The following is a 17209-nucleotide window of genomic DNA, read 5'->3' as shown; positions in this document are numbered from 1 at the left end:
TCACTGCTCTTTTGAACCTTTCATCCCACTGATAAAACCCTGTTATAATCCTCCAAAGCAATAACTTATCCTTTCAAACAGTAAACATGCACAACCTTCAGCCTCCATGGCGGCTGGCCTGCAATGCCAAACATGACAACTTCAGTCATTTGCACGACAGCTACCTTTGAATATCTTCACACAGAAAATATAAAGATAAAAATGAAAAGAAATATCTCATGATGAGCTGTTATGGGCTGATCCCTGTGTAATTTGTCAAGCACTGATGGATAGTATGCACAACAGATTAAGTTACAAATCACGTGCAGTCTGTCGGGCTGTCCTGGGTGAGGAATTGAGACTACGCTGTCCCTCCTCTCGATCTGCACCACAAAAGAGGGCAGTGCAGTTTGGCAGCAGGAATGTTCCCTGGCCCCAGAGGCCAAATGCATCTCTGACAAATTATTCTGAAATATTAGATCCCTGATGCAGACTTGGGCGTGACTTACAGCCCCCCACTGCCATTTATCTGCTATCAATTGGCCCATCCATCAATCAATCAAGCCTGGCCCTCCACCCAGCCCGGTTCAGCTCAGCGCTGTTCATCAAAGCTCCTTGGCAGCCAACTGCCATTCATCACATTGGGTCACCTAATAGGATCCGCACCCAGCTGTCGGTGAACCTCCTCCCTGACAAATCCATTGAAGCTTTCAGTGTCAAACTAGATGCAAAGGCCCATTGCCCTGTCCAGATATCTGTCCTGCCCAGTATTTCATCTGGTCAAGACTGTACATATGCTTCCCAGGCGATGTGTGCTCCTATATTCTAATTTGTGTTTGTGTGTCCCTGGCTGGTTCAGTAAATGCTACTCTGTGCCACGCACCTATGGCTGCCTTTTCTCTTTTATTATGAAGCCCTCACAGCTCGACTGGTGCTTTAATTCTCTTCCTCTTTTCTTTTAATTGTCTTTTCTTTTAATTCTCTTGAGCAATGGCGATAGAGAAGAGGATGTTGAATCAAGAGTCTGGTCTCTTGACTGACTGTCCTGCTATGTTTATATATTTATTGTTGCCTAAATACCTCCAGATGCCAGTGTGGTGATAAGAAAATGAGGTATATATGCTTCTGTTTTACTTAGGGATCTGCCTCTTTTTCTTTTTTTTTTTGTTTGCCTTTGAGTTGTGCGGTGGGTTTAAAATACGGCATTACCCTGAGATACCAGGACAAGGTATTGGTTGTGTTGCCACACAATGCGGCAGCTTGTCAGGCTGTTCAGTGTCTTGGGGGCATTTGGGATATACTTGTTTTCTCCATTTCCAGAGAAGTGCTGAGAAATCTCTTCATCCCTCTCTCTCCTTTTTTTCCTCTCTCGCCCTCTCACTCTCTCTTTTACTTCCCTTGGCAGACGAGAAGTCGGGGTGGCTGTGGGAGGACTTTAGTGTTCTTCCGACCATCCTAATTAGAGTCTGTCCAGAGCTACTCTCCCTGTGACTATGTTAGCAGGCCATAGCCTCCCTGAATGGGAGATCAAAGGCATGACATAAAAGAGTTCACCAGCGGAAGAATAGCCGGCCTGATCTTACGGGCAGAGAAAGTGGAAATTTCTCAAAATATGGACATCTCAATTAATCTTAAATCACACATAATCACTTGGAGAATCGTGGGCATTTCCTCCCTTTTTGCAGCAGTTCAGTTTAGTTCATTAGGCCTTGCTTTCCTTTGAGGGTCATGAAAGCACACCTTTTTCAAGTACTACGGAATAGACATAGTCAGTGTTGTTATTAATACGAGCCAGGGGAGCCACTAACTGGACTGAGACCAAGCTAACTCTATAATTGCACCCCAAACTCTGTGCTTCCCCATAAAAATCAATGTGCAGGATATGATCAGGCTGCACTACTCATCTGTGATAGCCATTTAATCTGCCTCTTTCTGCTTGCCCTGTAACAGAGCTCTGGGGACCAAGCAGGCTCCAGGTAATGTTGAAATATTTTGCACTGCAGGGTTTTGCTCATCAGCCGTTTTGGAGAAGGAGAGCGTCTTGGTCTCTCTTCATAGAAGAAATGCAGAACTCGGACAGTCACAAGCTTCAGTGCTGCAGCCTGCAGGGGTCTGGACTGTTTAATTAACCTGGAAGACACATTTTTTGGCTATGAGATGAACTAGTGCGTCCCAGTGGAATGACCAGAGATATACACAGACAAATGCTACAAATCTGTGTCCTTTCCTTTCTAAACTTTCCTTACCTCTCTCTCTCTTTGTCTCTCCTTCATACACACACACACACACATAAACACACACACACACACACACACAGTAACCAGCATACATAATCAAAGTGAGAAACACATTTTCAGATGGGTCATAAGACCTAAGGACACCAGCTGGCAGCACATGTCCCGCAGCCCAGCCCAGCCCGGCCAGGCCAGCGCAGCAGTCAGGCGTTTTGCTCGGCTCGCTGTTGTCCATTAAGCAGCGGGAGAACGGCCGAGGGAGTGGCTGCGAGTGGCCGAGCGTCCAGCATTACACCGCGGAGGCATCGTAAAACAGGATGTTTTCGTTCGCATGCAATTTCACCACTCATAAGCAGGGTCAGCGTTTGTTGTGTGGGCCGCCGTGTCTCCGGCGAGGCTGGGAGTAGCCGCATCACGGGAACTCTAAACGAGTTAAACGGATAATCTAACTAGCCGGCTGTTTTGCAGCTTCTTCGATGTGGGACTTAATGGGCCGGGCAGAACGCAGGGCGTCTATCGTTTCTGATGAGATGAGAATAATGGGCCCTTGATTCTCTCAATCTCTCTCTCTCTCTCTCACACACACATACACGCACACAGACACACACACAGACACACACACACACACACAGACACAAAGGGGGTAAGGCCACCTAAAATCCTCCTCAGGCAAGCTTTGCTTAGAGACTTACTGTAGTTCCTCAATCACTGAAATCAGCCGCTGGTGGGCCAGCTGTAGTGGCTCTCTCATAACTTTGCCGATCTAAAAGTTTATGAATATGAGTCAGCGGTCGATAAATCAATAGTTATTTAATTTTATGGCCTTTGAGAAAGTGCAAGGTTAGGTAGTCGGCATGAGTGAGAGTGAGAGAGATTTATGTCTTGCCAGTTTAAGCTTTGTGAAGAGCCGTGCAGCGGCACACTTGATTTTTATTGTTGAGCTCGGTTGATTTACAAAGGGTGTATTGGTGGATTGGCAGAACAACCAGGATCCTTAGAGAAAGTTACACGTATCACCCACTCACCTAAACTTAGATTTCATGTTCATCGCCAATGTTGATAACAATGACAAGATTATTAGAACTGATACCCAAAGCACAATGATGGAAATGTAATTGGAATTAAGTAAACTAAACCTTGGTTAAAATTTATTATTTTCTTCATTTTCTTGCAGCTTAATTGACTGACTGTTAAAGTGATTCTTCCATTTGTCTGTCCTCTGACTTTGTAAGATAATATATGCTTCATTAACTGTTATTTCATTATATGATGACAACAATTAGAAGTTTAAAATGTACTTTCCATGAAGTTCCCTTGTCTGTGTGATCGATTAGCATGACTTCCACAAAAAGAAAAACAAGTCACTTAGTAAAGCATGAAAAATGATTTGCATCATTACCACAGGGTTGTTTTGGTATATGCAAGGAATGTCGTCAGGAAAAAGCCTAATGGCACTACAACAATCCTATTTCAGAAACACATTAGTTTGAGTCAACAGAAATTCTATAAAAAGAAAATACCTGACTTTCACTGGGCCCATTAACTGCTGGGCCTGTAATAGCATTTTGAAAAGGGCTGAGGGTTGGGAGTGGGACAGACAGCCTGACACAGAGAACCCTTTTCAGCCAATGTCTTGTGCCTGGTATGGGGTCTATTTTGCCAATTAAGATTTAACCTCACAGTGACAGCAATTTCCCTATCCATTAGAGACACTCAGCAATCATATTACAGAAAACAGGCATGCTATTAAAATGTGCTGTCATAATAACATTTAATTACAGCTAATGCTAATTTGGCTATGATATCAGACAGGATGCAGAGAGAGAGGGAGAGAGAGAGAGAGAGAGAGAGAGAGGGGGGGGGGGGGAGTGCAGTAAGAGGGTAAGAGAAAATGAATTACAATAAATACCGTTCAATTATTGACTGATTTGATTTGTGTTTGGTTCTCATTTTGTACAAGCTTCAAATGTCTGATGCCCATCTACACTTACAGATACATATCCAGACATTGTCAAAAGGAAAACTTTTAAAGGAAGGAATGCTATATTGTGGTTATAAAAATGTAAAATTACATTTTGCTATGATGGATTATTATATTATACATAAAAAATTATAATCCCCAAATTGTCATGATACATTTTTATCCGACCATTTTTAATGTAATGGCCAACAATATGAGAATAGATATTGTGAATATACTGTATGTACCCAAACCTGATCCTCCCATCAGAATACAGAACACAATTTCTATTTCTTTTTCTGTTCTTTTTATTTCTGCCTATCAAAAAACCAAAATAATCTGTTAGTCAGTATCCACACTGCCACATCCAGGTACAGTTTGTTGATGAGGTAATCAAAGAATGAAATCATAGTTGTCAGACAATAGCCATTGTTTGTGGAAGCATACACACTTTTATGATGTTTTTATTAATTGATAAGGCTACAGTCATTCTCTTATCATATCTACACTACAAAGTGAAATCAACATGTATTGCAGGTTGGCTGGCAATTCATTAATGCGATATTTGCTGTTGATCCATGATTTTCTTAATTTTTTGTCAATGTCCAATTTAAGCTGTTTTCTGTAGCTTTGGAGTAGCAATGGCACTTCTCGGTGAAACACAATTTATGCCAGCCTTACACCATACAATTTTCAAGCGATTTCACAATCAGGGACTAAAATTCGGAAAGTCGGAAAGAAATCATGGGAGTTTTACTGGAGTCATGGTGTGCTCCCATCGACTAGGTCATTTAGTCTAAGGCGCCAATCTTAGCAGTTTTAAGTCAGTCCGAGTCAGTCTTTTCCTAGTCATGGCATAATATCAAACATGTCAATATCACACAAGTCTTGTATACTTAAAATATATAAGTATACTATCTGTTACTGTTGATACCTATTGCACAATAAAAAATTATTTAATAATTTAAAGGAATCTAGTTGCACCCTTAAATAGTAGTGACCCTGCAAGATCCCTAGTTGTTGCAAAATCATAGTCTGTGACTAGTCTGTGTCTTACAACTCAATATGACTTAGATGTGAGAGTGTCTGACACTATAGTCTTTCAAACATCTTTTCTAAATCTTTTCAAAGTCTTCTGGTGTAAGGATGGCATTAGGTGAAATAGGAAATAAGAAAAAAAAAAACACTCTCTGTACCCAGTGGAACTGAAAAATTAATAACAATTTTCACAGCATTGAGTTTCTGAATATATCAAAGTGATATACTGTGTCTCACTCTGATATGGTCAGTTAACAAGCTTGACTGGAACTGTTGTTGGTCCTTGCAAAAATCTGTTTTCAGTTTTCCAATATATAATTCAGTTTTTATACCAGGCCCGGATCTAGGCTGCTTAGATTGGGGGGGGGGGGGGCAAATAAATTTGGGGTGGGAACAATGAATACCTCCCCCCCCCCAAGACACACACACACAACATTTACACTACGCAACAAAACTGCTCAGTTTCACAAATGCCTTACTTTTCACCATAAAACCCTTATTTAATAGCAAACATGACATATTACATACAACTGTTAATCATAGAACTGATTTTAATATTTACAGATGTATAGGCTATATTTAACATTTATTTTCTATGTGGCCTGTTATGAAATCATGTATTGAACAATTTAAGCACAGTTCAGCTATCAGCTTTAAGAAACTCAAATAGTCTACATGCATGCTTAGCATTTTGTGATCATTAAGGCTACTTTGACTCTTAGTCAGCTGATTTTAATATTTACAGATATCTAGGCGATATTTGTAACATTTATTTTGCATTTGGCCTGTTATGAAATCATGTATTGAACAATTTAAACACACTGTGATAGAGGGAGAGCAGATAGCTAACAAACTTTCAGAAAAAGTCCTGTTGGCAAATTTGAGGAAAAGTCGGTAAAGGGGCTATTTCACACAATTTGAGGGTGCTAAATTCAAATATTTCGTTTACCAAGCTCAATTTTGAGTTTTAAGCTTGCTAAGTAGCATAATTCACATACTTTTTGGTTTTGCCATCAGATATCATAGGAATTGCAAAAACTAAGGCATTAATATACTCTTTCTGTATAGATATGTTGTAGGACAGGACAGGAATTAGCCTACCCCAATGACCCTCAAGTAGCAAATGAAAATAAGCTACAACTAAAATATAAATTGAAATAATAGCTAAAATTCAGTATGACGTTTAGAAACAAAATAGATTCCTTGATAATAAATTGATAGAATAGTAGATGACTGCTCATTTTTCTGTAGAATGTACTTTGTCAGTAACTATTATGAACAGTTGTCAGTCTTTACAGAGGATTTACACTGTATTTTTTTTTACTGTAAAGGCGACTGTGCTTGCCTATACCAAGGGCGTAGGTTTGATCTCAGCTTTGGTGGGGACACATCCACAACTCCTTGTCACGATACCAACATTATTGTTTCAATACCAATAGCAAGTGAAGAATCTCGATTTCGATACTATTGCGATTTTTTTGCGATTCCACACACACACACACACACATAGAAAGTGATGGTTGTCATAGGTTTCTTTATCATATTTTAGAATTCATATAAACTATACATTTATATTGATATTTATTTATAGTATTCTATGATCTGCATGATTACTAATAGCTCAACATATTTAGTAATTTGATTACATCATATTGATATTTAAATTATTAGGCTACACTTTTACACCACAATTATTAGTTATATCATCACATTTGGTGTGTAAATCTAATTGAGTGCCTGTTACTTTAAGAGGAGCGTGAATGCTGAAAAATAGTTTCGCAAGTACAAGGATATGTGGATTCAATATATCATGTTTGCTATGTCATTAGATAAAATAAATGTTCAAAAAACTAACAAGTCAAAGAAAATCTTTCTGGGATGAGATCATAGAAGAGATAAGTGATCGCAATGTTTTCTATGAGTATGGAAATGCACCAGTTTATCTTTTATTTCTTTGCATTGTGCAGGCTACATTCACAAATACATTAGCCTACATAAACAGAATATAGGAACAGGAAAATGTCTCGGATCCATTGTTTATTGCGACTGCAAGATTGGTAGCCCAATTAGCCTAACAGTCAGTGATGGTGACTTATAGCCTACAGCATGTGACTGTCCGTGCGTGCGGCACACCCTTATTCAAAATGACTCCTAACTTTGGTTGAAAGATTACAGAAGCTAGTGTGGTGGATTTCTATGACTTAAAGGATGCATGTATGTTTTTTTTATAAACTTTGATATTACTGCAATTATTATGAGACTTCAAGGCCTGTACACATCTTAAGCAGACCAGACCAGGTGTCAAAGAGTGGGGTGAATGAGTGCACAGTGACACTGGGCCTAGACGGTCAAGAGCGAGAGGATGAGGTAATGGTAACTGGAAAAAAACAGAATCAGACAGTTTTGCATATAATTTTTATGCATGATATGACAAGGGGTCCCACCAATATCAGTAACCTTGGTGGATGCTGATAGGCCAACAGGTGTCTTTCGAGGGTGGCGAGAAGGCCCAACTTCAAGGTTAAGGAGTATAAAAGATAGGCCGCATCCATTTTGATTTTAGATCTCATCGGGGGCCGCCATCTGATGACATCTCACATCACCCTATTGCTTGACACCTGGTCTGGACATCGTTTAGGCTGGACTATCACTGCAATACGGTGAATAAAGATCAACAGTCTTCAGAGATCTCCTGTCTGCATTGTCTCCTTCGGACGCTTTGTTCCAGAGTGCTAATTAGTAAGTAGTTAAGTGATAAATTGTTCAGTGGATTCGGAAGTGGACCGGTTTTTCCACGACACTAGGTTAGCTGTGACAATATCCTGGGTAATATCCTAACAGCTAATGCTATTTTACACAGTAAAATCCGCCTTTGAAAGCCTGGTCACCAGTTGCCAGTTTGTATGGCTAATTATTTTGCCTAGACTGCAATGAAAAAGCTTCGTATTTGTGGATGGCATAGCTGATCTACAAACCAAAGGGGAAAACATGTACATGCTGAAGGGCAAAGGGAATATCACACTGTTTTACTCTGGCCTTTTTTGGGATAGGCTATGTATTGGCAGACAGCCCTAACTTACCGTTGTCGTTGACACACCCGCTCGCTTGACTAACACCGGTGCAAACAAGTACAGTAGCCTGTAGCGTGTATGTCAGATAACACACACACAAACACACAAATACAAGAACAACATCATTTTTAAAATATAACAGGGAACAGATTAGAATGTTGGTCAAACTATAATAAGGAGGATAGCAATACCCACACAGCATTTACATCTGTGCCAGATCCGTTTTTGAATCAGCAGATACGCGCAGCAGTCGCACTCACTATGCAGATCTGCACCACCTTTGCGCCAGACTTGTCTGTAGCTTCTAACTTTGACAGTCCATCCAGCCGGTGCGGCGCCTATCCGGGGCAGCTTCGCAGACCAGACGCGCCACAACTGAATTGAGTCCGCCTGGTGGGTGTGGGCCGGATCCGTAGGAGCTGCGCAGACCTGACGCGCCACAACTAACGGAACACTTTCCCCCCACATAAACCTGAAACTACGTTATCTGATTATGCAGAGTGGAAGACTGCTGGCTGCACCGTCTTTGTGATTATTGGTAAGTGCATTATACAAGTATCACTTTAAAAGTAAACTGGTGTTGATGTCATCTTAGTCTGTTAAATATTTAGGCCTGTATTAAACATGAAAGTTTACAAACTTAGTTTACTCTGAAATTCTGACAACCTGAAACGTGCCAGACAAGCTAGGTAGCTACGGTTAGCTGGTAGTCTAAGTTCTTTTAAACATGCATCCACAACTAATGTGAACATATGGTTTTAGGCTGAGATTATTCACCAAAATAGCTGAATATCGTGTCCATTGTGTGTTAGCTGCAAATTCGTAACCATGTTCGCGCTGGGGTCATCCTTATGTTCCCCAGGTCCTATGTTCCCCGGGTCCTATGTTCCCCGCTCGGGGTTAGGGATAGGATTAGGGTTAGGGTTATGGTTAGGGTTTTAAAAAAGGGTCGTTCCCCGGTCCCATACAAATCGGGGAACATAGGACCCGGGGAACATAGGTACGCCCATGCACTTGTCTGTAGCCTTGCTGCTAGTAGCACTGCAGGTATTGCATAGCCGGCCGGGCAGCGTTTTTTTTTTAAGCCTGTTTAAAATGGATTTAGAGTGGAAAAACTTGGCAGTAAACAATATAGGCTTTTTATCGAAGGTCCACAAGAATTGTCGCTGCCGCTGGCGATTGCCTATCAAACTGAATAAAGAATGCAATGCGTTGGCATACTATTCTACTTTTATAAAATAAATAATCTTTGGATGTTGAATCTCTTTGTTTCTTTGCTTTTTGTACGTCTCACAGGAGCAGTGAGGAAGAATCGCAGGTTGATGCCTAACGTTAACGTATTGAGCTAGTTTTTGCCCTGGTCCTCTGACATCCATCTGTGAACGGCGCTGCAATTCACCGTCTGCTCAAAAATATTTCTCAGGACAGCCTACTCTGCGAGAGATCTGCCCCTGCCGCGACCAAGGAACTGCTGCTGACCTGCGAGCTGCCATGCTAGCAGCCTGCCCTGCAGTATGGATTGAGTCGCCTAGCTAACGTCGAAGAACTCTCACGAAACAAACTGTTGCTGTCAAAGTCCACCGGGCTGCTGATCTGCAGGATCGCCCAACTGTTCTGTGCTTTCAGTGCTCCCCAGACTGCCAGTAATCTTACATCCTCCGACACAGCTGAGCGCCGTCGTTATCATCATTGGACATCAGCCGGTTAGATGCAACGGACTATGTTAACATGACATTTTCTTTCAGTGCGTTTTGGCGGAGTTTGTTTATCAACATACGCCAATGAAAATGGTTGCAAAAATTCAAAAAGACACATTACGCTTACATTTCACATATTGGTTTGTGTTATGTTGTAGGCCTAAGGTTTGGCTAGCGGACACACTGTTCTCTTTTGCCTTTTTAAAATAAAAAACTATTTTGAAAATTACAAATTGTGTGGTAATTCTCTGATAGCTTAAATATGAATCACAGGCCAGGGCCAGATGAGCCCCAGATGTAGAATATGAGTCTGGGCCAGATCCGCACCAAATGCCATTGCAATAAAACTGTACTGGGCCAGTTCTGGCCCAGATCTGTCTCTGATCCGTAATTCCAACCTGTTCCGGTATTGGCCCGTTGGAAGAAATGACCCCGGGGCAGGTCCGTTTAGTGGATCTGCGCCAAATGCTAATGCAGATCTGGACCAAATCTGGCCCAAATATATTTTGCTGTCTGGGTAATAAACAACAATGTCAATTCAATCAATAGCCTAATAAAATTTGGACGCACTTTCTTTCTTGCCTTGCGCTGTCACATTCTCCACTGCGTAAAAGACATAGGCTAAATTAATTTGTGTTGTGAATGCTAAGCTTAATTTGACAGGCCATAGGCTAAATAAAAATCGCTAGTCGGATGCAAAGCAGAATATAGAAAGAAAGGGGCACCAAGGCCACAGTGGTCTGTGAACCTCCGATTTTCAAAGGGACATCACGGCCAATGCAACGGGCAATGATAGGGTAAAAAATTCCCACCCTGCTTATAACACAGTTAAAGGAACACGCCACCCAATGTCAGTAGTAATATATGTTCTTACCTTAACTTTCACAAGTTGAGTCATACCTCTCCCGTGTCGGTATGTCCACTCAAACGCTCTGGTGCGGGGCGCGAATGTGTTAGCATGTTGCTATGCTAGCGGGCTCAGACGTAGCCATAGATAGAAGTAATCAAAAACATCCACGTTTTCCCTACTTAAATACAGTTGCACGAGTAGTTGATAAAAATGTGTAAGGTCACACAACATGAAACGTGGCGATTTTCTATGAAACATGAAATCACTATAATACTTCTGCTTGTTATCACAACCCTTCACAATGCATGTTATAACCATGATTGTTCACAATCTACTTTACCACTACCTGCTACTTTGCTAAGTCAGCTCAAACTAACGCCAGCAGGGCAGGTTGTCTATTTACGGAAATGACTGTGTGTGTGCCTCGGAGGGGGAGGGGGAGGCTGAGGGGTCAGCTGAACTCTGTGGTGGATAGGATCTATAATTAGGTGTTAACAATATTACTACGCTAGGTTGAAGTACTCCCAAGTGCTATTGCGCCACACATTGTAGTTCTCCTGTTTATTCGCTTGGAAAATCGCCACGTTTCATGTTGTGTGACCTTACACATTTTTATCAACTACTCGTGCAACTGTATTTAAGTAGGGAAAACATGGATGTTTTTGATTACTTCTATCTATGGCTACGTCTGAGCCCGCTAGCATAGCAACATGCTAACACATTCGCGCCGAGCACCAGAGCGTTTGAGTGCATGTACCGACATGGGAGAGGTATGACTCAACTCGTGAAAATTAAGGTAAGAACATATATTACTACTGACATTGGGTGGCATGTTCCTTTAAGGAATGACCAGTGTTAACAAACTAACTGGCTAGATCACCTTAGAAAGCTAACATGCACATTAGCTAAAAACAAACCTTATTCAAAACGAGAATAATACAAACACTAACACTACAGTTAAAGGTCTTTATTTAAACCAGCAACAAGCATCTATATTACATGCCTATAACCTTTATGGAAATATACCTAAGCCCTCTACTGAAGTATGAAACAGCAAGTGATGCACACAGTATGGAATGTTAGGGGAACGCTGCTGCTCCGGTATTTATACTATCCAACCCGCAAATCAGCACCCTCGAAATTCAGACGGGACGAATTAGAAAAGTGTGATTGGCAGATTCAATAGCTGTCAATTAAAATTGACCAATTAGATGGGGCAGAAGAAATATTTGGGGGGGCATTGCCCCTCCCAGCCTTATTCTAGATCCGGCAATGTTTTATACTGTATAGGCTATATAACTGCCAAATAGCATTTTATCTAATATAATTTTTCCAACTAAAAATTAACCGGCTCAAATTCCATTCAAAGTTAGATACTGAGAGGGGAATAAGTTGAAACATGCTTCATGGTCCTTAATTGAAACAATGGCATTTAGAGTCTACTCTGTTATTGTAACAACATATTATAAGGGAATGAATCGAGTCATTGAATTCAGTGTAATCTAGAAATATGGGGTGTGATACCGTCTATAGGAAGCTAATGAGGTACATTTTCCATGTTTAAATGAGCCTAATTTACAGAGCAGTACCCGTTTGATATAATAATTTGCCTTTTCATCAAGATGGCTCCCCCTTGAGTTGTGATGAATGTGCTGAGGGTGTCTGTGTCAGCAGGCTTTCCTGCATGAAATGACTTCACAGGGACAGTGGAATCGTGCGGATCTGCTTTCTATTCCTCTCTCTTGTCTGCCCCATTCCAGCTTCTGCTCTGCTGAATATGATCGTTTCTGTTGCTTTGTTCAGTTAGCAGCGTCTCAAAGCATGACTGTCTTTCATTTTTCGATTTCTTTCTCAGTCTCTCCCATATCTGTCTTGCCTTGTTATCTCCTCTTTTATTTGCTTTGCACTTCTATATTTCTCTGTTTATCCTAATGTCTGTATCACTTGTTTGCTTTTCTTTCCTATGCCTCCTTCACTCTTTTTCCCCCTCTCTCCGAGACTCGTCTCTCTCTCCCTTGCTCCGCTATGTCAGAGTGGATCAGCACTGTTGCCACGGCCTCTGCCGGGACCGAAAGGGAGCTGGCGCCTGCAGGGTTGATGGATTGATCCGGCTGCGGCTGCACACAGTGTGTGTATAGCAGTCTCCCTCCTGCTCTTTTTCTCATTCTCTCGCCCACTCTCTCTCTCTCTGTGTGTGTGTGTGTGTGTGTGTGTGCGTGTGTGTTCTGTGTCTCTGAAATGTGCTGGCAGTGCAGAGCGACACAACGTTGGCTTCGTGGCTCTGCTCAGTGAGCAGTGATGATTACGAGTCTGCTTTTCAGGGTGTCCGCAGGCCACCGAGGGCTTAACCCTACACGTGAACACACGCCGTAAGGCTCGCAGACTGCCCCGATGCATTATGGAGACAGCCAGCCCACATCCAGAGTGAGGCTTTGCGTTCTCTGCTACTGCCGCAACCTCTACCCCGAGGAAAACTTCTGGGACAAGGCAAATCTTGAAGGCTGACCGCGTACCACAAGGAACACTCAAGCAATAAAAGTTATTTTTGTGCAATGAAAATTTCAATTGAAAATCAAACATATTTGACCAAACTTGTTGCTCGCATTGTCTCATAGCTGAACAGAAACAGTCAAATATGTGTCTTGTTGATACACTGCTGATGTCAGCAGTGGCAAAAGTCCCTGAAACTACACCAAACAACTGATGTTTTTTTTTCTGTCAAACATCTGACCTTCAACTTCCAGCGCCATGGATGACTCTGTTGTTTGACTGTGGAGCTTTCCCAGAGAGTGACCTTCAGGTATTATCTCTCCCCGACTTGCGCCGCATCAAAGGAACAGCAGATAAGAGCAGCTGAGGCTGAAACCTCGGAGAGCTGCGAGTCTGCTTGCACCACGCCACCTCTCCGCTCCCCCAGTAGAGCGGGCAGCTCCATCTGCTGCAGGCTCACCCCCTCAGGACCACACGGATGGACACATGGACACCACACACCCACACAGCACGCAGGGCAGCGCCAAGCTTTGCCAAGGCTAAGCCTGTACATCACTGATAACTCCAAAAGGACCGAATAATTTCCTTTGGCATAAACTCACGTCACACTCATCTCGCATGCGTGGACTTTACCTGTGTGCAAACCACCAGGCTAATCCTTGAACGGCTCTGTGTAGCAGAGAGAAATGTCAGGAATTGATTTAACCTAAAATTCGAAAACAAAAACAAGTCAACAAATTCCGTCATTGGAGCACAAACACAAGGACACAATGTAAACAGTAGTTAGTACACAATGTAAACAAGTTAGTAGAGGCATGTGAAAGTAATGCTTGGTATACCATCTCTGCGGACAGAAGATGAGACAAGTAGGTTGTCTCACGAATTTTGGTCAGGGAGGTGTGGGCAGAGTCTAAACCTCAAGAGTGAATTACATTATCCCCCACACAGCATACCACACAATGCACACTGGAGCCTGCCCTGCGAGGGAAGAAATGGAATTAAGATTAGAGACAGACTGACGCTGTTTTTGCGCCAAAAGGCAAATGTCAGTGGGCCTATATGACACCTCCAGCCTCAGCAGGTCTGGCAGATGGCCACTCTGAGAGGGAGAGGATTCTTCTCTTCTCACGGGGTCTGTCTGAATCCACGTCTCTGGAGAACTGGACAGGTTTCTTGTAGGAATATTTATAGCAGAATTTGTCTTTGTATTAGGGGTTTCTTTTTTCCATGATGGTTTTCCTGAAACCATCCTGACTATTGTCGTATTCTTACTTCAGTAAGGAATGGGAGCAGACAGAATTTTGGTTGTCAACCAATCAACCATTGGTTGGTCATCTCCAGTTCATCATATACATTTACTGTTGAGGCTTTTACTGAGATGTTTAGTGCAGTCAAAGTTGAAAATTAGTCGAAAATGACTGTGATCAAAGGAATATGAACACATAAACAGTATAATTATGTTATGATGAATACATGTCTAGATAGTCTCTAAAAGTTACATAACTTCGACTGCTCTCTTTTATCAACTGCTTACTGTACATACCACACCAATTCCTGTGTAATTAGCCACTTCCCAAAAACATTCATACAACACAATTACATTCACTTTTATGGTTCAGAGACATTCTCTTCAAACATCCATAATGTCATTTACAAACCATTGACAGACATGGAAACACAGTTCCCGAAATACGTACAGTACATGGCATTTATAGATCTGAAATAGCATGACTAATGTTTACACAACTTATCAAACCTCAAACACAGACATTTCTTTGGTACCCATTTGACTGCAATTTAGCAAATCATTATTTATTGACGGGCTGTTCATAAACAAGGTCGTCACTGCTGCTGCTGCAAAAAAAGATGACATCACCGGAAATCAAAGCATCAACATGACCAATTACGAAATGTCCATTTCTCTATGAAATCAGCCCTGAGACCTCCCACCCACACACCTTCACTCTCTCCTTATCTCCTTACCTATTTGAAGCTCCACAAAATGTTCTCCTTCCCATTTCTTCATCAGTTACAGTAGTAAAGTTCAGACGTTCATTGCTTGTCCCCAACACCTCACGTTACTCCCTACCACCCTGTGATGTGTGTCATATCTGCAGACCTTCCCTTATCTCTCGTCGGCGGTTGCAATGTGACTCATTTGGCTGAATAAAGAGGACATACAGACACTTCAACAGCTGACCGCCTTTCATGAGTGCCCCATAAAGCCATAAAGATGTCTCTGATGGCGCCATCGAGCTGAGAGACATGAGACGCAACGGTAGTTCAAACGAGACAGAAATATACCCGTCTTGTCATGACACAAACTGGACGGAAATGAAATAAAGAAGCACTTGTACTTTTAAGTAGGTACATTGTTTAAAAATAATGATTAAATATTTTGCAACTGCAATGTATGAGGAGCTAGAAACCTACATAATTGATATGTGTGCAGAGAAACAAGATAGGAGCCCTCTTCTCATGGAATATTCAGTCTTTTATACCCATGTGATAGGGGCGAAATAAAATTGAGTGAAATGATTGACTGAGGAAAACAAAATGAAGTTCAGATAGAGACCTCCTAATGGTTTTTGCTCCGGATACACATAATGCTTTGACTGTATAGCTCTAACTGGACTTTTTTTCTGCTCTAACTGGACTGTACTTTTTTCAAGGTGGTGTGTGTGTGTTCAGAGACTTAATCTGAGTGTAGACTGATGTGTGTATACTGTCTAAATCTTCTTTGTGTAATTTTGCCTTACATTAGTAAGTATGAATGTAGCCATGTATAGTATTTGGGTTTGTGTTATGTAGCCTCCTCTGGTGTAGGAGTGTGTAAGATTCAGTGTAAGTGTTTTTTTTTCTTGGCTCCTCTCATTTTTGCCTTGGCCTCTTTATGATGAGTGGATTAGAGGGGAGGCTGAGGGTGGTCCGGCGCTGAGGAAGAGGCCTGCTGATTTATTCCCAGGAGAGTCATTTGCTACAGGGATACGCGCTGTGTGAAGAGGCCTGGAGATTGGTGCTTCATTGGGGGTGAGTCACAGCCTCTGCTGATTGTTTTTATGGTGGCTTCCCAGAGAACTCTTCAGAGAGACGAAGCGCAACCTGGACCCTCCAAACAGGATTACATTTAGCTGTGAATACAAATCACATCCAGCGCTGGCAGAGATGCACACGTGATGAGCAGCCGTGAAACGAGCAGATGAGCCTGAGTGGTAGAGACGTGCCGGCCCTGAGCCTCTCCAGAACCCAACATGCTAGCAGGCTGTCAGGGGGGTTTCGGCTCAGGAATCTCATCAAGAAAACGGCAAAGTTGAAACATCAACCCACGTATAATTGTTGATAATGAACAGGCACCAAGAGTTGAAAACATTTAGGGATTAACCCCAAACTTTGTGGGGGTCCCAGGATGTCTCCCCCGGGCATTTTCTAAAATACTGTTAAGTCATGTTTTCTTTCAGACAGATAGTTGGGTGTATGTCCTATGCCTAAATCACGCATACATGATGAACTCATGTCAATTCCTGATGATTCATGATGATCATTAATAACCAGCTCTGGGTGAGCTATGTCACAGCTGAGTAAGATCCTTTGCACATGGTACGTTTAAGATGTGGAGCTTGTTGAAAGTGGCAAGGATGGATGGTGACAACTCAGAACGTTGAAGACGTGGGCATTTACAAAGTGATGTTGAAGTTGGAATTTTACTATACATGTGTGACGACCACACAAGTGTTGTATTTTTGTATTGTGTAGTTGTGTAATAATATTCAGAATTATTGTCTTTTATTTGAACACAATTTATTGTATATTATTTTGGAAACAAAGTATCCCAAGGGTTTTCTTTTCAATGTAATTTCTGCAAAGTGAATTGTGTGGTGTTTGCTCCGGGC

General features: G+C 41.9%; 1 long non-coding RNA gene across 1 annotated transcript in view; it reads right to left on the bottom strand.

The window, feature by feature from the left end:
• LOC121720174 overlaps positions 1-8556 on the bottom strand; it is a 20464-nt gene extending 11908 nt beyond the window's left edge. Inside the window, exons 1-2 of the long non-coding RNA XR_006034472.1 lie at positions 8478-8556; positions 8051-8052 (exon numbers count right to left, since the gene is read on the bottom strand). This is a non-coding gene — a long non-coding RNA (uncharacterized LOC121720174). The remainder of the gene's footprint in view (positions 1-8050; positions 8053-8477) is intronic.
• Positions 8557-17209: the final 8653 nt, after the last annotated feature.

This window comes from Alosa sapidissima, chromosome 1 (assembly GCF_018492685.1).
Source record: "Alosa sapidissima isolate fAloSap1 chromosome 1, fAloSap1.pri, whole genome shotgun sequence".
NCBI classification, from domain to species: domain Eukaryota; kingdom Metazoa; phylum Chordata; class Actinopteri; order Clupeiformes; family Clupeidae; genus Alosa; species Alosa sapidissima.
Note: the sequence above shows the minus strand (reverse complement) of the source record. Positions and strands in the feature narration are given on the sequence as shown.